Source organism: Microtus pennsylvanicus, chromosome 22, assembly GCF_037038515.1.
Source record: "Microtus pennsylvanicus isolate mMicPen1 chromosome 22, mMicPen1.hap1, whole genome shotgun sequence".
Classification (NCBI taxonomy): Eukaryota; Metazoa; Chordata; class Mammalia; order Rodentia; family Cricetidae; genus Microtus; species Microtus pennsylvanicus.
In genome coordinates this window covers 34,497,189-34,508,210 of record NC_134600.1, presented here as the reverse complement: position 1 = coordinate 34,508,210, position 11,022 = coordinate 34,497,189, and the positions used below count along the sequence as shown (strand labels likewise).

Sequence of the window (11,022 nt, the reverse complement as noted above, 5' to 3'; positions counted from 1 at the left end):
TGTTCAACTTCTCAGGACATGGCAGCCTCACACTCTGTGTCTGAGACTGTGTTTACTTCTGGATATTCAGAGGTCCTGGGCACCAGGCCCGGCACCACCCCTAGCTGGACATATGACCATGAGCTTTGCTGAGCCCCCGTTCCTGTTACACAGCGAGAGGAATTTATGTGTTCAATTTCTTTCCTTTTCATTCTATTTGATATGTTCAAGCCAATTTTCAACAAAGTTTAACTCTCCCTAAAAAATAGGATGAGATTCTGACTTATTAATAAGCTAGAACATGAATCTGTGTCTACCAGCCAAGCACTTATTCTAACCATTGTATAGTCAACACCATGCCACAACATCCAGACGACATGCGTGCCAACACCTCGTTCAGCTAATTTGTTCATCATGAGTATTCTCATGATACTCTCCAAATACACAGCGCCCTTCTGAGTACTTGGGCTACACTAATAAATCAAAACAACAACAACAACAACAAAACCAAAATCACCTTCCCCTTTTTAGAGACCCTGAAGCCTCTTATTTTCTTCCTGTCTTCTCCCAGCGTGCACTTAGACTTTCTAACGACATCCTAAACCTTTCACTTCCTAAACGTGACGAAAGCACAGCTTTCTGACCCTTGGCATGGCTCATCGTCCATCTGTTCGGGTGAGGAATTCCTCTCTGGGGTTTTCAGATGACTGGTTCTCAACATACCATCATCCAAGGTCGTATCATACCATGTCATATCTCTACCTAAGAAGCTTGTGTGCCTTTGGAAACAGGCTGCCGTCTGCCCAGAGGCCCCTTAAAATTCTCAAAGTCAAAGTAGGAAGTCACTTTGCTTGTCAGTTTTCTTGGCACTGATGTGTGATTTTTAGGATTCTCGACTTAAAAAAAAAAAATCATTGTTCCCAAATGGATGTGGTGACATTCCCCTCTAATCTCCACACTTAGGGGGCTGAGGCAGGAAGATAGTGAATTCAAGGAGAGTCTGAGCTACACAGCAAGACTCTGTCTCAAAATAGAGCAAATTACCAGTCCCTGATGACAAGGCAGACACGAAGTAACTATCCCAAGAGTGAGGCTCAGTCCACCCTGGAGTCTGTGGCTGTGCCCGGGGCAGAGGCTGTGCCCCAGCTGTGCCAGACCCTCTCACAGACACTGTCTCCCTGTGACCACCTGCCCACGAAGCTAAGCACAGAGAGGACTCAAGCAGGTCTGACTCCAAAGTCTGTGTCCTTTCTCCTGTGCGGCACAGAGAGAAGAAGGGAACCCTAATGAGAACAGCCTGTGGCTGGGATCAGCTGGGAGCCAGGCGAGGTTTCTGAGCAAAAAAATAGATTCCTCCTCTTCTGGGATCATTTTAAGGTTTCTTTGTCCTTCCTTCTTCCCTTATTCCCTCCCTCCCTCTCTTTTGAGAGGAGGGGAACTGATATTTATTGACAACCTCAAATGCTAATGTACTAGTGTTATTCTTTCTTGTCTGGGGGGTTAGAGAGTGGAGACGTTGCGAGACACACGGCGGTGCAGGGTTAGGAAGGAGACACCGACACGCGGCGGTCCCACGTGGGTGCACTTTAATGGGGGGGGGTAATAACAGGTAAGGGACGGGTGTGCAGAGACGGAAGGGAAGAGAGGGGGAGAGAGAGCCGCTTGAGGTGACCCTCGCTTTTAACGGGGAATGCAAGGGCGGCTGGGAGAAATGTATCCGTAGTCCAGGGGAATGCTGGGAGCTGTAGTCTCCAAAAGGAACAACTAGCCTCCTTGATTGCTGTAAAGAAAATTTTCCACAAATTTAACAGCTTGTGGCAACGTGAGTTTTCTCTCAGTTTTGAAAGTCAAAGGTATAAAGTTAGCATGTTTTTGTTCTGAGAAACCGCCACACTGATTTCCAAAGCTGCTGTACAAGTTTGTGCTCCCACCAGCAGTGGAGGAGTGCTCCCCTGAGTGCTCCCCTTACCCCACATGAGTGCCAGCATAAGCAGTCATCAAACAAAGCATTTTCAGGTTTCTGAACAACAACAACAAAAAGTGTAGGCTAGAAACAGCCAAAGATTTGCCGTTCAATAGCCTACTATTGAATAGCCTACTATTGAATAGCCTACTATTGAATAGCCTACAGAACACACACACACACACACACACATATATTGTTAACAAAACTGGAATACTCCACAGGACCTCGAGATTTTCGTTAGCCAGCATGTATCACCACAATGCCTTCTAAACTCTACACCAACCACGACACTTGGAGGCTCTAGAAGATCCATGGGCCATGGCATCTCATTTTGTTGTCATCCAGGTAAATTTCCAGAGACTTAGAAAAGTTGATGTCACCAATACTGAAGAAACAAGACAGATGTATGTCTTATGTTGGAGATTAATATTAGTTTCTTTTTATATCCTTAAAAGAAGACAAACAATAAAATATAGTAAGGAAATTACCAACAGTGAAGTGTGGTCTCCCTCCCTCCGCCCTCCATTTCCTGTTAGTTTTGGTAGCTGCATCCTAAAGCCGTGACAAGTGCTGAGTTAGCAAAGGTTGTGTTGAACCAGTGCCTTGAAGTTTAGGTTTTCAAAGTATAACTTTGTTTTTGTTGTGTTTCTCTTTAAAGACACCTTATTGAGCTTATATTGTTGATGGACTCATGGCTAAGGGAGAGAACTATATGATAAACTCCCGACAGAAGCTTCCAGCATTTTCCTTGTACTCTCTGTCAGCAGGCCACACACAGCCCTTCAGCACCCTGCCATCAGCAAAACCCACACAAGGGTTAAGAGCTCGGCGTTAGCCCAGAAGGCAGAGTTGTCCCTCGCTTGAGCTAGGAATAGCGAATCAGGCCGCAGCAGCATCGACAAGAAATGTGCTTCTCTGTGTGCCCTAGGAGACCCCATAGCCTCTAGAGCAGCTTTAGTGGAGATCTGAGACGCCCTGTGTTATCTGGTTGATCCTCAGACTGGTGCTTTGGGGATGATGTGGGCGGCCCTGGGCAAAGGTCTGTCTTCGGGTGATGGAAGGTTTGCTGTTGAAGGGGATCGTGGGACCCCAACCCTTTCACTCCCTCTTTCATTTCCAGCTATCAATAAAGGGACTGAAGCCCCAAAATGTCAAGTTGATTGTCTCAGGGATTCATCATAGTTATGGAACACTAACTAACAAGTTGCAAATAAATTTTATTTATTTTTCTGTGTGTTATGAGTGTTCTGCCTGCATGTGTGTCTGTGAACGAACGCACCTGATGCCCTTGGAGGCCACAAGTGGGCATCAGATCCCCTGGAACTGGAGTTATGGATGGTGTGAGCCTCCCTGTGGTTGCTGGGAATGGAACCCAGGTCCCCTGGAAGAGCAGCCACTGCTCTTAACCACTGAGTCACACCCGAGTCTCACAAGTAAATTTTGGTGAGTGGGCAAGCCTTCAAAGGCGTGAATCCATGAATAAGTAAGGACTATACATATTTATGAGATACATGACTTTAAATTTTTGGGAAGTTCTTTACATTTTAAATTGAGGTGATTGTATTGGTTTTACCTGTTTCATCACTTGCATTCCTTAGAGGCTTATTTTGTCTACATTTGGCATTTTGAATAATATATTAATCCTAATTTACATAGTATATAATATAGGCACATTGTATGTTACAGAAAATATGCAATGTGTTTGTTATATAATCTGTGTGACATCAATTGTAGACTTTAGTTTAAAATATTATTTCAGTTTTTTAGTTCATTGCTTAGTTTGGAAAAATGAAAATCCCGAACTAATTCTGTACCAGTGTATAATTTATGCAACATAAACCTTTAATAAGTTGGAAAGGCCACGCCCACCGTTGCTGATAGCTAAGGAAATACCTAAACTCGAATAGATAATGTTCGTCTAGTAATTAGTGTTGAAACAGATTGATGGAGCCCTCCGCAGTCCTTCACTGGGAGTCGTTTGTTAAATGTTCGGTTCTGAGATGAAGCACTGAGCACTCCGCTTCTGTTTTGATGTTATCTGTGATGGGGTGATTTCCTGTTACCTAGGGTGGTGGAGAAGAGGAGCCACTGGTGATGTCCTCAAAAGCTGTGAAGCAGCCCAGCTCTCAGCTCCTCTCAGCCCCCCTCTGCTCCCTATTTAACACGGAATTGTTCTGGTGTTTGTGTGTGTGAGGGCGTGCATCTCCACAGCTGAAGCAAAGCACTCACAGTGGTAGGTGATGGAGCAGACACAAGTTTTATCGGCCACATAGAATTTTAAAGTAAATATTCAATTTGTTACTGTGATCGTCTCAAAAGATAACAAGAAGGGGAAGAGCCTCAGTGAGGAGCCTTCTGCTGACTCTCGGGCCCTTAGGCAGTTAGAGCTTGACGCTGTCTTCTGACATGTGGAGGTCAGAGGAGAGATCTGTGATGTCCTTTAAGAGGCACAGTGTTTGTGATTCTGAATGTTAGCCCAGTCACCGATTCAACAGAAATGAGGAAGGCCTGTGGATTTGTCCTGGTCACCCCCTCCACTTGCACCAATCTTGGAGATAATAAGGGCTTTGAGAATAGGACAAAACAAATGAAAATGGACTCGGTGCTGATTTCACGGAGTGGGGGCTTGAAGTTGGGAGCAATTATTTCCAAGCTTAGTCAACCTTGAGCAAAAGTTATTTGACTCTATGTCCTTTCACTGAGTCCACCTTCCCTGCATGCCTCTGGTCCCACCCACTCTGTCATTGGCTTGGCCCGTGTGTGTGTGTATGTGTGTGTGTGTGTGTGTGTGTGTGAGAGAGAGAGAGAGAGAGAGAGAGAGAGAGACAGAGACAGAGACAGAGACAGAGAGACAGAGAGAGAGGAAGGGGGAATATGCACAGGTGAATGCAGGTACTCTTGGAATCCAGAAGACACTATCCAGACTAACCCCCTGGAGCTGGAGTTACAGGTACTTGTTAGCCATCTGTTGTGGGTGCTGGGAACTGAAATCGGGTCCTCTGCAGGAGCGGTATATGCTAATGTTACCCACTGTGCCAGCCCAGTTATTTTTGCTATTGTTTGTTTGAGGGTGGGGGGAGAGGAGCGAGAGGGTTTTTCTATGTAGAGCAGGCCATCCTTGAACTCACAGAGATCCACCTGCCTTGGGCTCCTGAGCATGGGATCAAAGGGTTTGGCTATTTTATTTTTTCTGTTTTCCCATGAAATGGAAAATTTTAGAACCGTTTTCCTGTGAGACAGACCACAAGGTTGATAGCAGCAGGTGTTTATAGTTGTCACCGGGTCAGATTTCCCCCCCCCCCCCCCCGATTGCCTGAGCAGAACCCCGTTCAGTCCTGCACTAGCCTCTCCAGGCACCCAAACCTCTCCATCGCAAAGCAGAAGGAAAGTGGTTAGAGAAGGACTTTAGAATGAGGGTTCTTGGAAGAGCCGCTTCCCATCCTGAGCACGTCAAATCTCTAAGTGTGTAACCGGGAGATTCTGCAGAACACACAGGCGCAGCTGCATGTAAGACTCCATCTCAAAAACAAAAAAGGGTTGAGTTTTAAGGACACTGATTTTCTTGGCTTGGAGTTATGTTTTATCTTTTTATCTCTGTTGTTTTTCTTTTTGTTCTTAGATTTTTTGGAGTCTTCGCTTCTGCATCAGGTGAAAGTAAAGAGGAACAGTTGCTTTTAGCAAGTAAAAGGCATGTGTGTGTGTGTGGGGGGAACGACTCTCCTCTGGCCTGGCCTGGTAGGCCACGTAGGTTGCTCCTCACTGCGCCACAAATAGCCAGCAAGTGATGTTCATTATGTGGTCTGTCTTTTCTAATTTCTCCTCCCGCTCCCACCCAAACACAGCAGACAGAGACGCCAGGGAATGGAATGAAGCTGAACCCAAAGGGATGAAGAAATGGTATAAAGATGACAGAGAAACAGAAGCAGGAAGCACAGGGAATGAGAGGGAAATTGGATGGGAGGAACTTCATTATGCCCTTTTGTTTGATGAAGATATTAAATCCATACAGAAAGTGAGTTTTTCAGAACACGTAAGGAGTGAAGAGGACTAGGAAACGTGACTAGAATCAGAACCTTGGGGCATCAAATACAAACGTCCCCTCCATTGTGATGGCGGCCAGTCTCGGTGATAGCTGTTTTGGCTCATGTGATGCCATTGACCAAGTTAAATAAACTTCCAGGGTGTCCAGGTTCCAAAGGGCTCGGCTTCACAACAGACACAATCCCCGGATGCTGAAAGGCATACCGCTGTGAAACTGTTGGACGTCACAGGGAAAATTAACCTTCTACAGAAATAGGGTTCCTTCACATTTAAATTAAGTGCAGTGCTTCTGAGATCCGAGAAGGTGATGCAATTTCTATACATCTTTCAAAAATAATCGAGAGCTCTTAAACGTGCTAGTCACATACTTCTCTGACCGGAAGCTCAGTTTCACCGGTCTGAACTGACTGTGTCTAAAGTATTTTCCCATTGGTCTTTTCTTACACTAAAAAATTTCCATGCACAATATTTTGATCCTTTTCTTTCTCCTCCCTCAACTCCCCCAAGATCCTCCCTATCTCTCTACCTACGCAACTTTCTCTCGTAAAAACAAAAAGCAAAATCAACAAACAACAACAAAACGAAGTTTTGAAAAGAAAGTAACAAAACGGTACACAAAGTACATAAAAATCATGGAGTTCATTTTGTGTTGGCCAGTACCGCCCGGGGAAGGGTCTGACCTCAGGGCTGATGTTCACTCAGCACACTCCACTGGAGAAAACTGATTGCCCTCTCCCAAAAGGTATCCATTGCAAATAGCGTCTCGGTTAGGGGTCTCCCCTCAGCGCTGGGAGTCTGCTAGGCCAGTGCGCGCTGCCCCAGTTTCTGAGTTTGCACGGGCTCAGTGCCTGTGGTGTCTGGAAGACAGTGTTTCCTGTTATGTTCTGCGCACCTCCTACTGTGTGTAGATCCCGGAGTCTGCGGAGGCCCGGGCGCGCTGCCCCAGTCTGAGTTTGCATGGGTTCTATCCATGTTGTGTCTGGAAGATAGTGTTTGCTGTTACGGTCTGCGCACCTCCTACTGTGTGTAGATCCCGGAGTCTGCCTGGGCGCCGGGACTGATAGAAAATCCCACCCGGAGCCGAGTGCTCCAGAGCCGAGTGCTCCAGCGCCTCTCACCCCACCCTCTTCACGTAGCCATTGTGGGTCTCCACGCTAACTATAGCTGCCGTTAAAGGCTTCTCTGGAGGGCCAAGCATTCGCATTCACGGTCCACAGGCAGAGCGGTTCATCATTAGGAGCCATTTTTTTGTTATCTACATTGAGCATAATAGCGGATTTCCCCTAGGGCCCCTGAACTAAGTAATCCGAGGTTCTCGACCACTTTAGCAGAGCCAGGTGCGGGTTCTACCTCATGGGGTGAGTCTTGGATACAATCAGAAATTGGCTCCTTCCAGCACATGGGCTCCCGGGGGTCAAGCGTGGTGACAAGTGCCTTTACCAGCTGGCCTCCTGTGCGCTTTCCCAAACACGCAGAAAACACAAACGTGCTAGCAAGTGTGAGACCCGGGTTCAGTTCTCAGTACCGCAAAGGAGAGGTAGGAGGGAAGGGGAATGTGGGAAGTGAGTGGGGGGGGGGGAGAGGGGAGAAGGATGTGGGAGGTGGGGGAGGTGGGAGGTGGGTGGGGGAGAGGGATGTGGGAGGTGGGGGAGGTGGGAGGTGGGTGGAGGAGAGGGAAGAGGGGTGTGGAGATGGGAGGTGGGGGAGGTGAGAGAGGGATGTGGGAGGTGGTGGGGAGATGGGTGTACCAGCCTGAGTTCTCCTACTCTCTTTGTTCTGGGGAAGCTCACCGTTCTAATTACCGTTGGTATCAAATGCCTCACACTGCTTCCCACCAGGTTAACTTCCTGTTCTTCATTCTCCCAAGCATCAAATAGCCATGACCCTTACACAATTGCAACTGTATAATAATATTTACAATTGTGTCTAGCTTACTTCATTTAACATAATGTCATCATATTCTATCATATGTATGATATATACATATATGTGTTCATATATGTAGTTGGTGGTATCAGAGTTTTGTTTTTATGAAAGCTGAATGATACTATATTGTGCATCTCCAATCTTTTGTGTTTAGATTTTTTTTTTCCCTTTGGATTTTCGAGACAGGGTTTCTTTCTCTGTGAAGCTTTGGAGCCTGTCCTGGAACTAGCTCTTGTAGACCAGGCTGGCCTCGAACTCACAGAGATCCACCTGTCTCTACCTCCTGAGTGCTGGGATTAAAGTGTATACCACCACTGCCCAGCTGTGCTTAGACCCTGTTAAAATTAATTTCTGTTAATATTTGCACACACTTATCTGTGTGCACTGGATATTAATCACCATGGGGTAATTAACATATTCATCACCTTACATTCAGAATCTTTCTTTGCAGCCAGGTCTGGTGGTGGTTGCTGTGACAACAGGCACTCAGGAGGAAGAAGTATGGGGGTCATGAGCTTGAGACCACCCTGGGCAAAAGAGCAAAATTCTGTCTTGGAGAGAGGGAGGAAGAGAGGGAGGACAGACGGACAGACAGACACGGACGGACGGAGGGGGGGAGCCTTCAGTCCGGGTTGTACAATGCATTGCCATTCATTGTATTCACCCAGCTTATAGGTTCTTCTAAAAATCTTTGTTGAGACTTACTAATTGTACATCTTAATGGGGTTCATCGTGGCTGTCCTGCCCGTGTGTACAGTGCACACTAATCCAACCACGGTTTTCCCATTCCCTGCCCATCTTCAAGCCCCAACTCTCTAGCAATTACTATTCTACTTGCTGTCAACATTGTTTTTAGCTCCAGCACGTGAGATGGTCAGTGAGGTACTGGGTTGTCTCGGTCAAGCTTGTCTGTCTTAAGAATATTTATCACATTATCTGATTATCTGCTGATGGGCACCTAGGCGGAAGTCTCTGTTGGCTGCCCTGAATAGCGCTGCAATAAACATTGCCACACAAGTATCTCCTTGGTACGGCTGATGTCATTTCCTGTAGCTGGAAACCCGGGTAACCTTTGGATACTTAGTTTCTCTTCCTGGTGCCATAATAAAATACTCCCACAACGGGAGCTTAAAGGAGACACAGCTTATTCATTCTGACTCAGTGTTCAGGGTCATACAGTCCCTCATATAGGGAATCAGCGCAGTGGAAGCTGGGAGCAGCTGGCCACACGGCACTCACAGGCAGGAAGCAGAGGGGAATGATTGCACACTGTTGTTGCTCAGCTTCCCCCCTCCAGGATGGCTGCCAAAGAGGAGTAGCCCTCCCAGCGGACTTGCTGGGGGCCCATTTCCCAGATGATCCCGTTTGTCACGCTGAGTTCTCAGACATATTCTAGTTTGATCACGTGGAAGCCAGACAGATTTTTAGCTTTTGAGGGCCCCTGTGCTTTTCCTTTTCACCGTGGTGAACACATAATAGTTCATCTCCTTTGAATCCCCTAACATTTGCCGTTGGATTTTGCTTTGCGTTCCCTGACGTTTAATGATATCGAGGACCTTTGCATATATTCATTTTTTGAGAAGTATATATTCAAACCGCCTGCTCAGTTTTATTGAATCATGTGCTTTTGTTGCTCCTTTAGTTTCTTCTATATTCTGGATATTGACCATCTATCAGATGAGTGTTGTAAATATTTCCTACCACGCCGTAGCTCATTGTTTCCTTCACAATGCATTTTTAACTTGAAGTAACCCAACTTCAAGTCTTGCTTTTGTTTCCTGCTTTTGTGGGGATAAGGGAAGGGCTGCTTACCCAGAAAAAAATCATTGGAGCAGCATCTTTAAATGTCTCTCCTGGTTTCTTCCAGTAGTTTCAGGGCTTGCGTTAAGCTTCTATCTGTCCCGAATGGGCTTCTTATAGGGGTACCGAGATTCTGCACAGAAGTGCTTGATAGAGACCAGTCTCCGCCTTCTGAATGGAGCTCATATTTACCCATTTAGTGAGTGACAGTCCTTGGCGTTCTTTTCTCTTTTAAAAGAAGAGACTGAGACTGCTCAGACCCTTAGTGTACAACCGTATGTTCAAGTCTCTCCTTTTAATGCTTTCGTATATAGTATATAGTCAGAAGTAAAATTTTTAGTTATTATAGTGATCCCAAGTTTTATTTAAGAAAACCTACCGTACTACCACACTGCTTCCACAATTGATTGGCTCATTAGTATTCGTCTCTGGCTGCGTGTGAATGGGTGGACGTGCACACGGAAGTGGATGCTGATATCACGTGTTCTCCTCTGTCGTTCTCCGCATTGGTTTTGAGCTTCTCTCACCAGCTGGCTAGACTGAATTTTACGGAGGTGCTGGGGATCTTAACTCAGGTCCTGATGCTTTTTCGGAAGGCGCTTGACCAACCGGGCCATCTCTCTGGTCAAATGTGTGTTTCAGTACAGTGTTGATGATGGCATTGTTTTCCGCTTTAGCTTCAAATAACACATTTTATTATTTATTGAATTATTCGTCAGCGAGGTGTGGTGATAGGCCAGCTAGTTTCCACACTGACATTCCTCTCGTCATCATACGGTGTAAATAAGCATCGCATGCGTCTCAACACACCTTAAATCTAAAGAGGGAGTTCACAGGTTTTTACATTTCCAGTAATTCATAAATTTTGTACTGAAAAAAATCTCAGTGAATAATTTGAGAGTTTTCTTCTTTTTGATATATTTTAAGTGGTTATCAAACTACAGGAATAACGTTTATTTGTATTATTTAGTAGAAGGCATTTGTCTAGGTACAGCTCAGTCCTTTATTCTTCCTAGGTTGTTTTCTGGTTTAAATACCTTGTAAACATTTCCTAAATTCCTTCTGTACAGTGATCATGAGGCCCCTTTCATACTCTGTTATTAATGGGAATCCTTTTAGATTTCCTTAATTTCGGAGGTGCTGGCTGACTGAAATTGGCCTGTGAAATAGTAAATTCTCAGTGCTTGGCCCCCAAACCTCCACAGTAGCGCAATAGCACAGCAAAGTGACTTAGCCTCTTCCTTCTCATAGCCACGGCTTTTTACACATCAAACACCTATTTTACAACGACCCCGCTGCCTCTTTCAGGG

The 11,022-nt window shown here is 45.7% G+C and overlaps 1 protein-coding gene across 1 annotated transcript in view; it reads left to right on the top strand.

The window, feature by feature from the left end:
- The window catches only part of Ccdc146 (coiled-coil domain containing 146), a 127,967-nt gene that overhangs the window by 46,877 nt on the left and 70,068 nt on the right, over positions 1-11,022 (top strand). The window lies entirely within an intron of this gene.